Source organism: Lissotriton vulgaris, chromosome 8 (assembly GCF_964263255.1).
Source record: "Lissotriton vulgaris chromosome 8, aLisVul1.2, whole genome shotgun sequence".
NCBI classification, from domain to species: Eukaryota; Metazoa; Chordata; class Amphibia; order Caudata; family Salamandridae; genus Lissotriton; species Lissotriton vulgaris.
The window spans coordinates 1555954289-1555973741 of record NC_141696.1 but is presented as its reverse complement, the minus strand read 5'-3'; the positions used below and the strand labels follow the sequence as shown (position 1 = coordinate 1555973741).

General features: G+C 45.5%; 1 pseudogene across 1 annotated transcript in view; it reads left to right on the top strand.

The window, feature by feature from the left end:
- The window catches only part of LOC147700383 (uncharacterized), a 106423-nt pseudogene that overhangs the window by 78284 nt on the left and 8686 nt on the right, over positions 1-19453 (top strand). The window lies entirely within an intron of this gene.

The following is a 19453-nucleotide window of genomic DNA, read 5'->3' as shown; positions in this document are numbered from 1 at the left end:
AGGTTAATCTAGAACCCAGGCCAACTAAGCTTGAAGCGATTGATTGGATTAGATCTATCTGAAGTTCCATATTTTGGGATTGCCATAAGAGTGGGCTGGTGATTGTGTCTTGCTTGGTATGTAAGGAAGCCAGTGAGACTGAGGGGGGCTCAGAGGTCCGGTATAGGGATATGCTTGCTCCCTTGTCTGAGTTGGGCTAATGGGTCTATTTTGAGCTCTCTGCAGATGCCGGTGTTTGTGCCAGTGAAACTTTAATCTGGGCTTCTAGCATGGCTCGGAAGGAGTAGGATAGGTTGCCTAGCTCCTGGTGTGATATACCTTCCCTCCTGGTCCTTTTTGTGGGCGATTGCATGAAGTTTGTCTCAGATGTTTACTTACCGGCTGAGTGCCAATGATGTCTCCTGGGACATTGCCGGAGAAGTGGTTCCACTTGTATATGTGTGCACCTGGGTGGTTTTTGTTGCCATACGTGAGCTTTGGATGCTCGGCAAGATTCTGGTGTCCCAGGACCCTAACAAGCTGGGAAGATGAATGGCTCACTTTGTTTCTGGACTTTCAAATGCAATTACCTGGATCAGTGGCACTTTGTCAAGGGAAAGGTGGAGAGGGAAGAGCTCCAATTTAGATACATTTTACTTTTAATATTATCCAAACACCTAACAAATAAATTATATTTGGTGTTTGCATTAATTTTTAACCTCTCACTTTTTCACAGGCCCTCCCCACTTAGTTCTTAGAAGTGCCTCCCTGTCTTCAGTTGAAGGCCCTCTCTCTACCAAGCGTGGTTTCTAGAGAGCGAGGACTGCCAATGATGAAGCATGACACCTGGTGGTGTGTGAGGACAGTCCTTCACATTTTTTGAGATGTCTGGCACCCCACATGAGTAAGTGTAGCGTGCCTGGTTTCATATATAGAATCAGATATCTATTCAGGGTAGCGTCTTTTGTGTGTACAAGAGCTCCAATATGCCATGATCCTCCCATCGTAGTTTTAGGTAGGAACATGACCTTTCGAGTTTTGGCCCGGTTAGAGGCCAGTCTATGTTTATAGTGTTTGTTTTGTTTAAGGACTTATCTAGCACCGATGAAGCGAAAGGGACTGGTGAGAATAATGTCTGACTCTCCCTTGGTAGGACCATTCTGAAGTATTCACTAATCAGCCCCTCCTGCAATTTAGTCCCTTGGTCTCCTGGTGTGGTAAGAGGGAGGGCACTGTGGGCTCAGGCTCCTGAGAATTAGTGGCTTATAGAGGGGAAGAGGGGTCAGCTGGTTCCCTTCTTCAGGGGTAGTTTTCTTTTGGGCATGGTCCCAGAGCTTTGCATGGGTCCTTACTTGTGTAGCTAAGTCAGGCTTAGCTGGCGTCGTTGACTTGACGCGGTTGAGACGGTGGCAGCACTGACCTACTATCCCAGTCCTGTCCTGTGGAGCTTAGTCAGGACAGAGGAAAAAGGCACAATCATGCTATCTTGGCAAGGGCTTCCTGCACTGCGCTGGGTGGGGGTGTTGTTGGATGTTGTCCTCCAGCGTTGTGAAAAAGGTTGTAACAAGTAATTCTGGATAGTTACAGATAAAAAATTAGTCTTATGAAATGGTGCTGCAGAGTGATAGCCCCAATATTAGGTCTCCGCTGAAGGCATGTGCGTGGGAGCCACCAGGGGGCTTGCAGACCGCACCACATCCCGGTCAGGTTGTCTCCACCTCCCCTCGGCTCTACCCTCCGGTGACAACCTCATAAGCTGCCGCCTAGCTACCGGCTGCTGCTTGTTATCCTGCTGTGAGGCCTGTTTGAAAAGTGGTAGAGGAAAATGTCTGCCAACCAAAAACAAAGAGCATACAATGCTTAACCTTGGGTGCTGTTTCTGGTTTGCTGAGGCTCCTGCAGCAAGGGCAAACAGTGGAGTCAGGCAGTCGTTTGTTGTGTGACCGCCTCCTGGATGTTAATTCTGTAGCTTGTGGTGATTTTGGGGCTGCTGCATGGGTGAAGGGCAAGCTCATAGTTTCTGGTATTAGTGGGCAAGCGGTTCAGAGGCTAGAGAATTACAGGCGGGTTCGCAGACTTCACCAACTTGAACAGGCTCTAACCCAGTTACTGGCCTGTTATCCTGCTGCCTCACTGCCCTACCGAGGTGCACAGCCCTGCAACTGCATTTTAAGATCCCAGTCCTTAGGAGCTGTGGGGGCAGTGATGCAGTGGTCGTAATAATTGTGTGGCAGCAAGTAAGAGAAGTTATTGCCCTGAGCGGCAACTTCTCTGATCCACTGTTGTCAGGTGTCAGAGTTGGCTTGATGGGGCTCTCGGATTCCCTGCCTCTTTGGTGCGCTGATGGAGCCACCAGCACTGGTGCTGCTCCCTACTCGCTTCCTGAGGCTTGAAGGCAGCGACGCAGGGGCACGAACACACCATTGCTGGGCTCAGTGTGAGGTCTGCTGTTGTAGGATCCAGGCAGCGGGGCCCGCAAGAGACTCAAGCTGGGGGTGTCAAAGGCAGGCAGAACCCATAGGAGACCTGAACTGGCGGATCAAAGGTGGCAGGGTCTGCGTGGTCCACCGGAAAACAGCAACTGGCTTTTCGGAAGGGTGTGTCCTCTGATATTGCAATTGCGACACTAGACAGCAGACACAAGAGTGGGTCGCAATAAATTGTGATTTTAAATTGTGAGACCAGAGACACCAAACTTGAAAAGTTTATCTCTTAACAAGTGGGAATTACACTTAAGAGATGTCATACACTAATCCCAATGTTATCCTAAGGAAGAGTTAGGGCTGCAGTAGTGAAAAATGACTTTGAGAGTTGTTCCCCTACTAAGATATGCAAAACTTAAAAGTACATATGCTGCCTTTTAAAAACATGGCAGCCTGCCCTGTGGGTTGTGCACGGCTTATCTTAGTGGTGACTTATTTGTATAAAAATGGAAGGTTTAGGCCTGGCAATAGGTTTATCTTGTCGGGCCGAAGTGGCAGTGTAGACTGCACATACAGGCTCTACAATAAGACCTGCGCATTTCTCAGAAGCAGTTATCCTCTCCGTGATGGAGGAATTGCGCAGAGGGGCCGACGCCAACATCTGTCAGGCCCTGGTCCTCTTGGATCTGTCAGCCGCCTTTGACCCGGTCGACCATGATATCTTGGTCGACCGTGTCAGAGAGGCTGGCATCCAGGGTACCGCCCTGGACTGGGTTCAGTCTTTCTTGACTAAACGTCAACAAGCCGTCAGGCTGTCCCAGTTCTCCGCTACTCAGGTCGAGCTGACCTGCGGCGTCCCGCAGGGCTCCTCTTTGTCCCCCCTCCTTTTTAATTTGTACCTGGCTCCTTTAATACGTTCCCTTCGTGGGTTGAGTGTCACCGCGTTTAATTACGCGGATGACATTCAACTGGTTTTTACCATTGATTCCTCTGACGAATCAATTACTACTTTTCAAAATACGCTCTGCTTCATTAGCAAGTGGATGAGCTCAAACCACCTGAAGCTCAACCCCGACAAGACCGAGCTGGTTCTTGTCGGGGGATCCTCCAATCCTTGGCAACCTTCCTTTTGGCCGGCAAGTCTGGGCAGTCCTCCTTGCCCTGTCAACTCAGCCAAAAGCCTGAGAGTCGTCATAGTAACGATCTTTCTATGACGCCCCAGATCAGCGCAGTAGTGTCCTCCAGCCATTTCCAACTCAGGAAAATCCGTAAAATCTCTCGCCTACTCACTACCGAGGCCCTTACTTTGGCCTTGCTTGCGTTAGTCATTTCTAGGCTTGACTACGCAAACGCATTGTATGTAGGCATTCCTGACTACCAACTCAAGAGACTTCAGTTGATCCAAAATCAGGCCGCTCGCTTGATTTACCACCAACCTAGAGATCAACACGTTCGTCCCCTCTTAAAAAGTCTCCACTGGCTCCCGGTATCTGCTCGCTGTAAATTCAAGTTAGGCTGCATTATCTCAAAATCTCTTGCAGGCCACGGTCCCCTTTTTATTTCTTCCCTTCTCCACCCGTATGTTCCTCCTCGCAATCTTCGGTCATCCCAGATGGCCTTGCTATCAGTCCCCAGATTTAAGAGGAAGAAACACGGTGGCCTTAGGTTTTCATTTCTAGCTCCATCTTTTTGGAATTCCCTTCCCCTTCCTCTTAGGTTGCCTTCTCCATACTCCAGGTTCAGATCACTCCTTAAAACCTTCCTCTTTACCGAGTCCTATAATTAGTTGTCACTTTCACGCTTTTCTCTTTGCTCCCTCAGCACAAGCGCCAAGAAACCTAATGGTGTTAGTCACGCTCAATACATTTCTTTCACATAACATAACATAACATACAAAGGCAGGCCTGAGCAATGGTTAGAGGGGTTCTTAAGTGTGTGACACAAAGAGCACTGTAGCATTAAATTTACAGGTCCTGGGCACAGGAAGTGCACTTTACTAGGGACTTATAAGTGAGTTAAATAAGCCAACTGGGGGTGAGCCAATATTACCATGTTTAGAGGAGATAGCAAAAGCACTTTAGCAGTGGTTATCAGTATTAAAGTTCTTAGTCCTAAAGCCAGCAAAAACTAGGTCAGAAAAATGGAGGGAAGCAGCTAAAACATTGGGAGGAAGACCACCCTAAGGCTGTCCGTTCTAACACAGTCCACCCGCTTAATCTGGACAACTACTTAAATGAGATCACGCTGGTGTGGCTCACTAATGACCAGACTGAATATTTAGTACGCCCCATCCCTGAAGAAGAAATAATCACTGCAATCTGTAGCATGGCGACAGATAAAGGCTCTGGCAGCGATTGTTTGCAGATTGACTTTTATAAAGAATACTCAGCACTTATAGCAGAGAGATGACGGGAGCCATGTCTGCCCTTGTTCTGGAGTCCGTCTCCAGAAGTGCCTCAGTCCTCATCCCGCCTCACCTCAGAGAGCGGAAAAGGCACTGTGTACCCTGCATAGCCTCACTGTGTGTAGACAATTTACACACTCTTTTTCCAGTGATGGCTGTGCCTGTTAAGATTCTATTAGAAGGGGCCTGGGTGATCTTTCAAACACAGTGCAGACTTGTTGGTCCGCTGGAGCAGATTGCCTCTTGCAACTGGAACTGTGGACCAGCTGGAATCCAGCCGCACTGTAGATGATGCACTTACTCTCTCCACAGGTGTTCTGCTTCTTGCAGACAGAATATACTTTATTAGTATAGCGTTTCATTATAATATGTATAAATGCCTATTCCAAGGAGGAGAGACTACAACTCCCACTGGCCTGGAGGAGGGTCTGCAGTAGAGCTAATAATGCGAGTATTTCCACCGCAGCGCGGCACATAGTCTTCCGAGAAGTGGCTGCTGCCCTCTTGCTGGTCTGTAGGAGGACAGTAATGTCGTAAGGCCCAGCCCTCTTGGCCATAGTTGGGAAGCGCGGACCCAAGGAAATACTGTGATTAGACAAAACAAATAATCTTTTGGAGACCGCTCTATCATAATGGTTGGAAAAGCAAGCCCCAGGGCAACCCTCAGGGGGTGGTAAAGAGCTCCATAAAAGTGGTCCGTCATGTGGCAGAGAATTATACTATCGCTGCCATTGATAATCTCACTGAAGAGGTGAAAACAATGTTAGGCAACTGAAAAATGCCAAGCCATTCTGAAATAGCTCACATGTAGCAGAAATGTTTAAATGGAAAACACATACAACTGTTACGGCGAGTAAACCACCGCAAAAAGCCCCTTATACCCAGATACTTCAGCTCAATAACTCCATAGCAAGAGATGGAGCTGAAATTGGAAGTAGACTGCAGGAAACTGAGTCCATCACTGCCCGCCAGCACTTTGTGAGGACTCCATTCCCTAGGGGGCCTCACGTCAGGAACCGACTATGTGTCTGTTTCATGCCAGGAGGTGCACAAAGCTGCTCCGGGCTCCCGCGGCCCTTCATTGCACACCAGCACTTTGTGAGGACTCCATTCCATAGTGGGTCTCGCGGCAGGAGCCACCTACGTGTCTGTTTGTGCCAGGAGGCGCATTAAACTGCTCTGGACTCCCGCGGTGTGGTAGCCCTTCATTGCATGCCAGTACTTTGTGGGGACTCCATTCCCCAGTGAGCCTCGTGGCTGGAGCCACCTACATGTCTCTTTGGTGCCTGTCAATGCCCAGAGGAGGCTGGCCGGGGCCCCGCTCTAACATGTAACGTGTACGGCTGTAGTCGTACAAGAAGTCCAGGTTCGATCCACAAGATGGCGAAACGGAAATCAACAATTTCAGCAAATGGAGGTGAGCCTACGAAAACTGTAGACTCTTTTCCTCTCGGACAGAGCTTTTAAATAAGGAGGACCATACCATGTCAGTAATAGATCCTTTACTCACAAATTTAGAGCCTACTACTACTCTGTCCAAACATTTGATTTTCCCCAATGCCTTACGCTCCATCAGAACCCCCCCCTAAAGAAGAAAAAAGGCAGAGGTAGGTCAGCGAAAGAAAAACTGTCGCTCCTCAAGAATGTAATGCTTGTTTTTCATATTTTACAGATTCCTTGATTTTAAAGATAGAACAGTCATTTACTGTTTTACTCCAACCATTGATAGACTCTCCAAAATCGATGCAAATATAGAAACCCTTCAATCTGTAGGGGAGACCAAAATCATCATAACGTCGGCTGCCATATCAACTGTTCAGTTAGTCAGGGACCAACAAGACTGAGTAGAAATACGAACTTGGGAGGAATTCCATCAGACCCCCCTCCCACCAATCAGCCGCAACTTGTCACTCAAAATTCCAATCTCATGGTCTCGAAACCAACTAGTGACAATAATAGTGGTATTCCATCTCAAGGAACATCTAAGGATACTACCCTGCCCTCCTTAAGACTCGACAAAAGACCAGACCAAAGGATTGAATGGGCAAAAAGGGGCCCAAATGACAATCATATGAAGTTGCACTTCCCCCGGCAGCTTGCCCCTATGTTGTAATACTAACAAATGTTCCGAGATTACACGGCACCCACATGGAGACCACAGATCAATTGATGTCTTAAGCAAGTCATTGGCTTAATCAATTTGTGGGGGGAGGGAGGCGATGTTGCCATACCATCATCATCAAAGCTTTATTTCGATATATTTAATATCATAAAAGCACATTTCAAGTATAAAACACAATTCATTGACAATACATTTTCCTTAAAAAGTTGCTTATAAAAACCTTTGGTATTACAATAAATAATTAAAAAAGTATTAATCTTTGTCAGCTTTGTGAGTATATAAAAAAGATACAGCTAAAATTTATCTAATCAAATAGCCTTCAGCCTAATCAACCAAACCCAACTAAGAAATTTGGCCACCCCACACACTAAGGTTGTGCTAGCATCAGCCTTAAGAATTCTAAGTGCAATGGAGTGGTCCCTGGTTCCAAGCAACAGGCACACAGGTTTGAGCCATTTCTGCCTAGGTTTTATATAGGCTGGGCATACAAAAAAGACATGAGCAATATTTTCAGAAACACCTTCACAAATTGGGCAATCAGGAGAAGTTTGATGCGGTGGCTTCCACTTACAGGTACGATCGCGAAGGGGGAGTGTTCCCATCCTAAACTGAATATAGAGAGATCTATCTCTGGGTTTCTTAATGAAATCTAGATTGGGCTCTAGGCGAACCTTTGGTTTGTGCTGTTGAAATGCCTCGGTCAACCTACCTAGATTTGGGTCCCTCTTCTCATGATCATCAACCCATGCCCAATAGGCTCGCTTAGTTTCAGTTTTGGACAGCGATGCCCCAGGCTCACGGCCAGTAGCAATGCCCGTTTCCAGTAAAAGCTTCTTTATATTATATATCCAACTAACTTTATGGGCTCCATGAAGGTTCATAACCTCTCTTAAACCATCAGCATACCTTGAGAGCTCGGGGGTACGCCATAACCGAGCCCAATATAAGAGGGGGCGTAGGGACACTTGGTCCTTAATGGAGCGACGACCCAGGTCACTCAACAATGATTTAGTAGGAGTACCCCTCGAGAGCGAAGCAAGCTCCCTAAAGAACTTGTTCTCTGCAATGACTAAGGCATCAACACATTCAAAGCCCCAGAGCTCTGCACCATTAAGGGCACAGCCTACAGCTTTTGCAGCGTAGATATCCAGAACAGGGGCAATGGGTTTAGAAGTGAATGATCGATGTTCCCTCCCTAGTACTTCAACAACCCTCCTATGACTTAGCGCCATTTTGTCAATATGTGGCTGCCATTTAAGCTTGTCCGAAATTCTAATTCCCAAGTAGTCGAACTCCTTTACACGTTCCAGAGACACCCCATCAAGAGATAAGGTGGATCTAGACGATCTACTCGGGTTAAAATAGAGGAGCTTGGTTTTCGATGTGTTTATGGCAAGGCCCCTGAGCTTGCAAAACAAACAGAAGCGGTCTAACAGCTTCTGTTATCCTGCCGCAGTTTTTGATACCAACAACGTATCATCCGCGAAGAGTAGTGCGGGGACTTTATCACCCGCCAAGACCGGGGCAGCAGCATTAATTTCAAGCAAAAAGGAAACTACGCCAGTCACAAATAATGTGAAAGGTGTCGGGCCAGGACACAACCCTGGCGTACCCCTCTATTCACAGGGGTTTTATCAGTTTTTTGCTCCTGTGATCCCCATCTAATACGGGCATAAGTTCCATCATGCATACGAGCTAGGAGATACAGAATGGGTAAGGGAATCCCCATTTCCTTCAGGACCAGCCATAGGCAGTCTCGGGGGACCAAGTCAAAGGCGGTCTTTAGATCGATAAATGCCAAATAAAGACCGCCCTTGCCAATGGTAACCACCTTCCAGTGTAAGAGGACCAGCCTAAATGCCTGGTCTATCGTGCTTGTGCAAGCCCTAAAGCCCGCCTGAAAGGGTGAAATAATGCTGTTTTCATCGGCCCAAGAAAGAATCCTCTCCAGGAGTACCCTGCCAACCAATTTCTGCCCCGCATCAATAAGACTTATTGGGCGGTAGTTGGCAGGGTCCCCCCTGGAGCCCTTCTTGTATATAGGGATTACTTCGGCCGCCTTCCATGAATTCGGTACAGGTGAGCCTTCTAACAAAGCATTCGTAAGAATTTCAAAGTAAGAGGCCCAACCTTCAGGGTTAGCTTTAAAAAGGTCGCCTGGTACACCATCCTGCCCCGGGGCTTTAGCAGATACAATCTTGGTTAATGCAACCATCACCTCTTTCTTATCTACTTTAATAAATGCAGCCTGACCAGAATCAGTAGCCATGGCACTGTAAGAGGGCCCTGGAGTACCGGGCTGGTCATCGCCCCCATAGAGTATCCTTAAATGCTCGAACCATTCCCTATCTGTTATGTGATTGGGGGTTTGATCCGGGTCACAGCCGTTGGATCTTCTAGCTAAGGCCCAAAATAGTTCTCCATTCTTGGCTTTACTAGCAGCTCTAAGACTGTCCCAATGTGATTCTTCCCACTCCTTTTTAGCTGTTGTAATCGCTTGTTTATAGTGTGATGTGGCCAACCGAACAGCAACTGGATTACCAGATTTAATAGCATTAATCAGGCTATTTTTCCTCCTTCTGCAATTGCCATCAAACCATTTCTGCACTGGATTAGCAATCATCGGGCTCTTTTTGCCAGGAACTGCAAACAGTTTACCAATCTGGCCTATCGTATCAGTATAAATTATTTCAGCCGCCACAGGCCCAACCACGTCCTTGCATGCTGCAGAAAGCCTTAAGGACTGCTCACTAAGAATTCCTTCCAGAGCACTTAGTCTTGTTTCCTCCATAATAAACTTTGGCCACATAAGAAACCTATTACAGTTAGATGGTACAACTGTCTTAGTTATTAATTTCGCACTAATGGAGGGACTATACTCCTTCCTCTGCCATGGATCCACCATGGTGAGGGACAAGGGATTATGGTCACTATCTACTGATGGTATGATGACCATATCCACCACTGACTCATGCCCTCCTATCCACCATTATGTAGTCAATTCTACTTTCACACGATACTCTATTATATGTATTAGCCCCCTGAGCATCGGAGATGGTACGCCCATTTACAGCTCTTAGTCCTGATTCAATCATTAGGGCGTTCAGTTGGATAACAACTGGTGACCATCTCCTCACGGGCATAAGCGAGAGAGACGGGATGCCCCGTCTGGCATCTTCATCATAAACTCCAAGGATGTAATCTGCTGCCAGAGGCTCAAACGAACAGTTTAGGTCCCCGGCAACCAGAACTAAGGAGTCAGGAGGACACAGTTTAAGCATGTCAGATAGAATAGAAATAGTGGAGGATTTGCCCCCCCCCCCTGGGAGCCTCTAGCATAGACATTAAAAAGTTCCCAAGAGGAAATACCATTCAAGCCCTTGATGGAGAGTCTCATAATATCCAATGATGAGCAAGTGTGATGAATAATCTTAAGGTTGAGGTCTACCCTTACCCATGCCATAAGCCCGCCAGAGGGGCGACCTCGCCCAACCGTAGTAGCAGCTACATGAAAACAAGAATAACCCGGCTTGTATAAAGGTTCAAGGCACCAAGTTTCCTGGAAGAAACATATATCAAATCCATCAATGAAGTCATTCCAGTCCGGTGATTGGAGCTTGCTTCGCAGGTCCTGCCACATTCCACGAGACACGTTTGAGATCATTGGTGTGAACATTACAGGAGATTTGGGCACATGGAGTTGGGCTTAAGTCCTGACTAACAATGTTATTAGCCCTCATGGATTCCAAGGCTATAGTTGAGTCCTCTGGGCCAGTGGGCTGTGATGGTACAGAAGGATGGGGAGAACAACTACCCAAGGGAGGAGAGGAACAGATTAGAGCTCCTACTCCATCATGGAGTCCATCAACAGCTTCCAGACAGTTAAAACGATTATGGGTCGAGATAGGGTCCAAGTGCAGAGAAGGCACAGGCCAACCCACCTGGGGGAGCCCTCTCTCATTTCACTGCACCATTGTCCAACCATCTACCTGTGAAATAAAATAACCTGGGGGGTAAAAATAGGTCAGTGGAAGGGTGTGTATAGTCACACCTGAGCTGGGATATCTCCAATTACAAATGTACTCAACAATTCTAGGATTATTAAAGTTGATCAAGATGCAATCCCCCCTTATATTTTTGGCCAGATGGCCAACCCATGGCACCCTCCTGATCATGTGTATTTTGCCCAAAATGTGAGGGGGCAGTGGTCTATTTATGTTTAGCCAGTGGACAACCCTATTCCGTAAAGATATAGGGGTCTCCACCTCAAATTTACCCAACTCTGGAACCCCTGCTAAAATTACCACAAGTGGACAAACCTCCGGGGGTAGATTTAAGATATTTTTCCCCTTAGGAGCCTGGGCCGTGGGAACCTCTCCACCATCACTGCCCTGGGGTACATTACGCTTACGTGGTTTATTTATATTAACATCTACTAGGTCCTTATCAAGAGGTGCAACTAGAGCCCCTTGAGCAGTGTTTGATGCTACCGTGACCTTTGGGACAACAGGAGCTTTTATTCCACTAGGTTTAACTAACGATTTAGCAGCCATGGGAGTAGCGGCCCTTAGCGAGGGATCTACAATTCCCTTAAAATCGCGCTCAATCCTTTTTAAATGTAATTCAATTTTACTCAGTCTATCCTCTAGTGGACGTAAGAGAGCTCTAAGCGTGTCATATATGACAGTTGACTCAACGTCCGGGGCCCCTTCCCTATCGCCTTGGATTGTCATACCACCTACTTCCTGGTGCGCCCCTCCAGGCAATATAGGATCTACTAGACCCGAGGCAGGGCTAGCAGAATCGCGCATATTAGGCCGCTCCAGAGTAGCTGGAATAACTCTAGTATTTTTTTTTTTTTTTTTTCCTCCCACCGTTATTCTTTGGCAGCCCTTGTTTATCCTTTGGAATTGCCCCAGGGTCTTTTCCAGGTAGTTGTCTAGTATTATACACCTTAACTAAATTGAGCACAATAGGCAACTTTTGGGGAGATATCAATAACGAGTCTGAAACCGTAGACTCACTATCAGATGGAACCAGCGATAAGTCACAAGCGGGTAGCTGTGGAATGGGGAATTCTAAGATAGGTGAGGTACCAATTCCACCATTAGCGCCTTGGTGAACAGGAGTCTGCACATTTGCAATGTGTCCCATTGAAGACCTTCTAGCGATGGCTAGTCCCTGGGAAATTCGTCGCTCCATAATCGTGATGCCTTCATCAACGACACAGTTCATCCTTGTTATGAACTGGTCCATGGCTCCCGTGAAGTTGGCAGTGCCACTCTTCCCTTGGCCTCCTTAGGAGGCATTGCACTAATCCCAATAAGACAGCAATAATATATAAACAAAGTACTCACAAGGGAAGGTCGCGAGATAGATGGAAGTGGGCCTTGTTTGGTCTTGAACGGGCTTAAACTGGCCCGCCCTTGGCCCGGGCTTCGCCCGGCGCTGCCCACGCGTGTCCCGCGAAGCGGGGCTCTGTGCCGATGATATGCGCCTCCTGGCGCTGGCGCGTCGTCAGTAATGCACGCCGCCGCTGAGCCTGCCAGGAGTTGTGGTCCCGGAGCGGCGGCGCGAAGTGTGGCGGTACTGACTCTGGCCGGTGGCGGCTTTCAAGATTGGTGTGGCTGACTCTTGCCGGTGGCGGCGTCCTCCTCCTCCTCCTCCTCCTGGCAGTGGTGGCAGTAACAGGTAAGTTTGGCTCAGTCCCCAGAAGAGTGGGTTGGGTAGGGGACTCTGAGAAATGTATTGAGGTTGATTGTGTGGTGGTTAATTTCAATTCTTCTCAAATGGTCCGGTATTTATTACAAAGACTCCCTACTGGCCCAACACCGCTCACACAGATATTTGCCTTACCGTTGGGATATTTTTACAAACCCAGTGGAGAAATGTGGCTCAATGGTTAGAGCGGCAGACCCTGATGCAGAGATCTAGCCCGGGACCAGGGTTCAATTCCCGCCTCGGCGGATCTTGGGCTCAATTTCCTCTGACCTGATCATTCCGCCTCGGTGCCTATTCTAATCATGGGTCCCACTCTGCAACTCTGGGCAATAGCTTGCTTAATCTCCACAACGGCCCCAACAACGCTAGGATGCCTGGCTTCACCTTCGGGGTGCCCAGGAGTGGGCACTTCACAGGGAAAAGCCAGGAAGGGTTCAACAGCGATATGCGTACAAGCGCTGAGATACCCTCATGGGTGATTTGTGCGATATACAAGTACTACTACATTTACATTTACATAATGCATTGGGGCTGGGAGGTCAACAATCTCCCTCATCGGACCCCGCTCCCTTCCCCCTGTTCAAGCCTCCCCAACACTCTCTGGGCCCATTTCCCGCCCCCCCTTCCCACACATAATTGATTCAATGACTTAGAAGGTTGCAATTGACACAAATCAAACAGGAGAGTGTCCACTCCTGTTCAAAATCCCCCCATACAGGGTTCCGAATCTCGCATGCCTGTAATCAAAACATTTGATAAGCCAAAACCAATCACAATCATGTCATGGAATTTTGCCGGTCTGAGCAGTAAAATTCCAAATCCAGATTGGATAAATATTGTAACCATGTATGACCTGACCTGTTTTCAGGATACATGGGAGACCAAGCCAATTTATCTGAACGGTTATCATTCCTTTCACACAGCTGTCCTTCCATCAAGATCAGGAAGAGCTAGGGGAAGGATCGTAACAATTTTACAGGATACATGAAAAAAAAAGGTTGTAGATCAGCTGGAGGTAGATAATAATAATTGTTCTAGCACTTTAAAAAACACTCAAAAAATATTGTGGCTGGGTGATTTTAATGCACATTGCTGCCAGCTGTCAAATTCAGCAGCATGTGGTTTTACTGACTATGAAGGTGATCCCGTACATCATTTTAATCATAGTCAGTACGGGGAAGCTCTGAATAGACTTCTAGTGATCAACAATTTAGAGATTTATAATCCGGTTGACATCTTTTCTGGCATGTTGCAAAAAACGTTTGGCATGCCCTCTCAGGGCACCACAATTGATTATATAATCATAGTGGAACCCCTTAAAAAATGTATCTCTAATTGTGAGATTAATTATCTAAACTTTAGCGATCACGCTGCCATCATTTTGATTCCAATCTACAAGAAGGGAGATAAATCAGAAGCCAAAAATGATATGCCAATCTCATTGTTGGACAGCACAGCTAAACTTATGGGTAGGGTTTTACTGAATCAATTAGAGGAATGGGCAGCCAAAAATAAGATTTTAATTCTGATTCAATATGGTTTAAAAAACAGAAGGGGTACCCAAGACCAGTGCCTCAACTTAAATCTATGACTCGCCAAGTATTCCCAAGTAAAATCTGGCAGGTTATACTTGACTCGAGAGAAGTATTATTGCTCTCCATTTATTTATCAAAAAATTGGTGTCTGTAGTAACTTACGGGGCAGGCATATGGGGTTATACCAAGCCGTCTGCCCTTTAAGTGATAGAGGACACTTTTTGGAAAAAACTAATGGGCCTCCATGTAAGCTGCTCAAACTTTATTGCTCACACAGAATTGGATGTCCCATATCTGACTGATACAATCTCTTTGGCTCCTATTATCTTGTGGCACTCCATTTGGAGAAGGGAATCTATCCACATTACTCAAAAGCTAATTGAAGACCGTTTATCCATGGAAAATGTCCACAGGAATCCATGGATTTCGTATATTAAATACACTCTCTCCTCCTTAGGCTTAGAGCGTCTTTTTGTTGCACCCAGGGACTGTCTGAGCATCTCAAAACGGGAGATAGAATGCTGCGTTCTTAAACAAATGGCAAATGCTAGATTGCAAACAAATTGCACAAAGGTATCAGTAAGATCATACCTTGAAGGCCAAAAGGTTCAGGAAGGGACAACGTCATATTTATTTACCGTGACAAACTCACGCCATAGATTCTTTTTAATCAGATTCCGATGTTATTTTATCCCTTGTATGTTGGCACATCCTGTTGGAATTTATTCCATAAATGAACTACCATTTTGTTCCTGTGATGGTGTCTATGCACAATCAAATTTACATATTCTTTTCTTCTGCAAATTTTTAATGGAACCTTGCAAAAGATTTATCCTGCCCCTGATACGCAAATGTTACTTTAAACAATGTCGTGTAGCAATGTGTTTTTTTTTACAATCCCTGCCTAATCCTATTGTTTGCTTCTCAGTGGTGTCTTTCTTTAATTCAATTGTGGAAGATTAGGCGACTGTATAATACTAAAGAATGAATTTCAAACTGTCTTTATTAATTGTCTCCTAATTGTGAATGTTATAACTCTGATCTTATCATTTTTAAACTGATATATTTATATCATTTTCGTTTTTGCATTCATGTTGTACTAGTATTTATCTGTACTTTTATGATCTTATAAGTATTGAATAAAGTAAATTGACTGACTGACTCCCAAGTCAAAGAAAGCGTCTATCCTGTACTTAATACAGGTGGGTAGTCATCAGGAGTGAGTATCCCAGAGATTGCTTTCATGAACTGTTCTACCCCTCTCCCTGCCTTAGAAGAAGAGTGAGGCTGTGCCAACCAAGGAACTATGAATGGGCCACTGACATACACTGAACAAAATAAGCTTTCTACAGTTTGCAACTATAACAAACAAACAAATCAACTAAGACTAGGAGAACTTACATGATTAATGTTACACATTGAATTATTAGTAGAAAAAGTTGGAATAATGCAACCAGTGCCTCTTGAGTTGAGGTGGATGGATGTCTAAGAGAAGATGGTGGATCTGCTGCCAACTGTTCTGGTGACACTGCTATAAAACAAAAGGGAAATTAATGCTTGCAGTTTGTGTTTATGGGTCTCAGCAAAGAAATTGCCAATAAATAATGAATACATCAGCTTGGGAAACAGCAACATTGTAAACACCCACCAAAGCATACCATCGCAGAGCAGGTCAAGTTGCCAACTACCTGAATTGCCCATACCACCTGATATGAGGTTCTATCCAGCGTGTCTTAGCCTGGCTTATGCTCCCTTCTTTTTCTTTTCAAATCCAAAGAGAGCCATCTACTTTCTTCTTTTATATTCCTTAAATTCTGCATTTGCTTCTGTCTAACTGCTATTAATCCGTCACTCTGCCCCCTCCTACGGCCTAGCCCAGCTCCCCCCACTCTCGGTCTGTCCTACACAAATAATACAGATTCTACAGTATATGGACAGTGATTGCGTGGGATCAGGAACATTTATGTAGTTAATTGAATACTCAACAATACAAAATCATAGCAATAACAATAATACAAATAACAGTAATAAAAGTACTCATAACATGAATAATACATGTTAAAAATCCGAAATGCACCCTTGCAGTAGATTGTACCGGTTGGACTGGTGTATAGATATCTGGAGCGCTTAATGTAGTCTGTATGCTTGTTACCACTAGCGATACTATTATGAGCTCCCTGAGCTATGGTATACAGAAGAGGGAGTTGTTCATAGGGGTTTTGTTTTAGCCATAAAATTGTCTAGCATGGACCAAATTGATCTTGATTTCGCTTTCCTGGGTGTAGACTGAAGTGCGATGTTGTCGGCACCCCTGATAAGAAATCTAGTTGCTCAAGCCTGTTAATGTAAGTGTAGCTGTATTACTCCAGTTATTGAGGATGAGTTTAAATGCTAGTGCGAGTAAAAGATCTAATTATTATCCATCCTCCTTGTTGTTTGAGTGTGGGTTCAAGGGACCCATTTCTAGTTACAGGTATAACATTCAGGGATGAATTGGAAGGAGGATTCTGAGGAACTTGGAAATGTCCGACCAGAATTTTTATATGAATGGGCAATAAAAATCAATTGTGGGAGATCACCAATCTCTTTGTTGCTATTCCAACAAGTGGGTGTTTCTTGAAATTTCAGTTTGTGTAGCTGGGATGGGGTCCAAAATGTTCTGTGAATGATTATCAATTTAGTTTATGCCAGGACTGGAGTGACCTTGTGCAAAAAGGTAGACTGTAAGATTTTAGTCTAGGACTTGATATTCCCAGGTGGCAGACCCTCTCTTTCCCATTTTTCATGAGTGCCTTTTGGGAGTTTATAAGAAGCTGGCCTTAAGTATTTGTATATTTGGAGACTTTGTGTCCCGCTTTGGTTTGGGTCCAAGAAAAGAGAGACAGTAACAAGATATGGTCCGAATGGGTTAGTTTCCAAACGTAGCCTTAAGCTTCAGGAAGTTATTAAAATCTAAATTAGATAAGGAATATGTTTGTTGTAAGTCAGCAATGATTAAGATGAATTTGTTTGAACCTAATTGATTGATAGTAAAACTCTTTGTGATTCCCACTCCTGCCACTAGATCGGGTGATCGCCCAATTTGAACCTAGGGTTGTTACACTAGAGGTCTGTATTTTGTTATTTAGGAGAGTCAATTTGTAGTATGGTCCCTTTCATGTTGTTTATGATATATTTTGAGTGTAGCAGGTTCACTTTTCTTCTCGAAATAAATTAGAAAAGGTTCCTGCAAGGAATAATAGTTTTTCCAGCTATACTGTGTATAGTCTTCTCTCTGGTTTAGCCAGTGAATACCTTGCTTGGACATGAAGTCTATTTGGTATGTTTTAAAATTAGGTTACGTTAACTCCTCTCAGGGTTTTGGGCAGTTTTAATTTTTTTAAAGAGAGTCTTGGTTTTGTCCATTGCCAGTGGAATTTGTTGATGAGGCCTTTCTATTTTTTACTGTCACTCTCCTTCCCCTCCACATTAAAAAGTCAGGTGACCAGACATCCAGCAAATCAGTTCCTGTCTTGAGAATTAATGCTTTGTTATGTCTAAGCGAGTCAATATTTTTGGAGAATTCTAGTCTGAGGTATTTAATGTGGTGTCGTTGCCTGGCTGGACCTGTGTCCCTCAATAATTCTTTGTAACCTCAGACTTATCTCTGTTGAGAGTGCATCCTGAGATTTTGGCAAATTCAGTGATGGAAGACATTATTTGTGGAATGGACTAGTCGGTTTCTTCTGTGACAATCAAAAAATTGTCTCCTTTCACCACTGTTATACAGTCAATTTTTCAGCTCTGATTCCTGTTATGGTTTCATTGTTTCTGTTGTTAAAAAGTCGCGGTTCAAGTGCCGGGAGAAAAAGTGAAAGGGACAGTGGGCAGCTTTGTCGGGTGTCTTGTTGGCGTTAAAAGGTTCAGAAAGGAAGCCACTGGCTTGGACCCTGGCACCGGGGTTAGAGTATAGAGCCATTGCCATTCTTATGACAGAGGTGCCAAGGTTGAATTTGTGTAACACTGCTTTAAGGTATTTCCTGTCTGTTGGAACCGGGACTGCCGGTCCACTTAGGGTAGCATGGTCCTGGGTGGAAAGGCTAAATTAGGAAGGTGACTGTGTCGTGCTTGCATCACACTCACTACAACACCTCAGTGCAAACCCACCAAAAATGACACCACACCATCTGAGTTGTTTAGTAAAAATATTGAAGCTTTATCTCTTTATATCGTGAGGGTCAAATGAGGATTTCAATATTCACTAAATTGTTCTTGGTCATTCTCTTCAAAAGTTAAATACAGTATCTGGACAGTACATCAAATCACTTATGGCAGACCAAACTCCCAAATCTTAAATACATTCAGCTTGAGCTACAGTAGACAATATTCATTGAATGGTTTAACTGTATCTGGGTGTTATTTCTCTGATCAAAAAGGAACATTGACTAATAGCATAACAAATGTGTGCAACTGTCAAGCATAAAAGATTAATGACATTCCATGTCAGCAGGGTTTTTCCTTCTTCTCATTCTGAATTAATCTGGAGAAGACATTTATTCTCGAGTCACCAATAGGGAGAGTTTGAGGGCACTCCCCCTTTACCACTGGGCAGAAATATGCTTAAGCGGGATCTTTGTCTGGGGGAGTCTGAGGATTATTATCTACTCCCACAAATCTTAATTAGTCACTTTTTGTTCGTTGAGTGAATTCCTCTGGTCCTGGATTCTGTCACATTCCCCACTCCTTGGCGGACCTCCCTCTCCATACACAGTTTCACTTCTTTCCTTCTCTACCCTTCGCTATGGAGGTTCCGGTATACCTCTGCGCCCGACTGGCGCCTTCTTCAGTTTACCGGGGATCGAGTCGGCAGTCCGGTCTTCCTCCTACTTCCCCGCTCAGGTCTTAACACTCTACCTGAAGCGGAGCGGGGACTAAGACTGGATCGCGTTGTCACTCTTCCTGGGCCTCGCAGCTGTCAGGCCACACTCCGCGCACTCTCCCGATCCGCTGGGGAGTCAGCCGCGGGACAGCCTGGCACCACTGACAAGCCGCCCTACTTCCGCCACAGCAGAGCGCCGCCTTGACAAGAAGAAGCAATGCGCTGGGCGGGAGTCTGGTTGCTAAGCGACCCCGTCAGCGTCTCTCCCTGGCTGGCGCTGCTCCACCTCACCTCACGCCTTGAGCGGGAATCGCTCAATCAGGCGATCTCGGCGACACAAAAGCTCAGGAAGGCATGAAGAAAGGGGTAAATACAAGAGCTCTATCCAAGACACTGGGGTCAGAGCTAGCG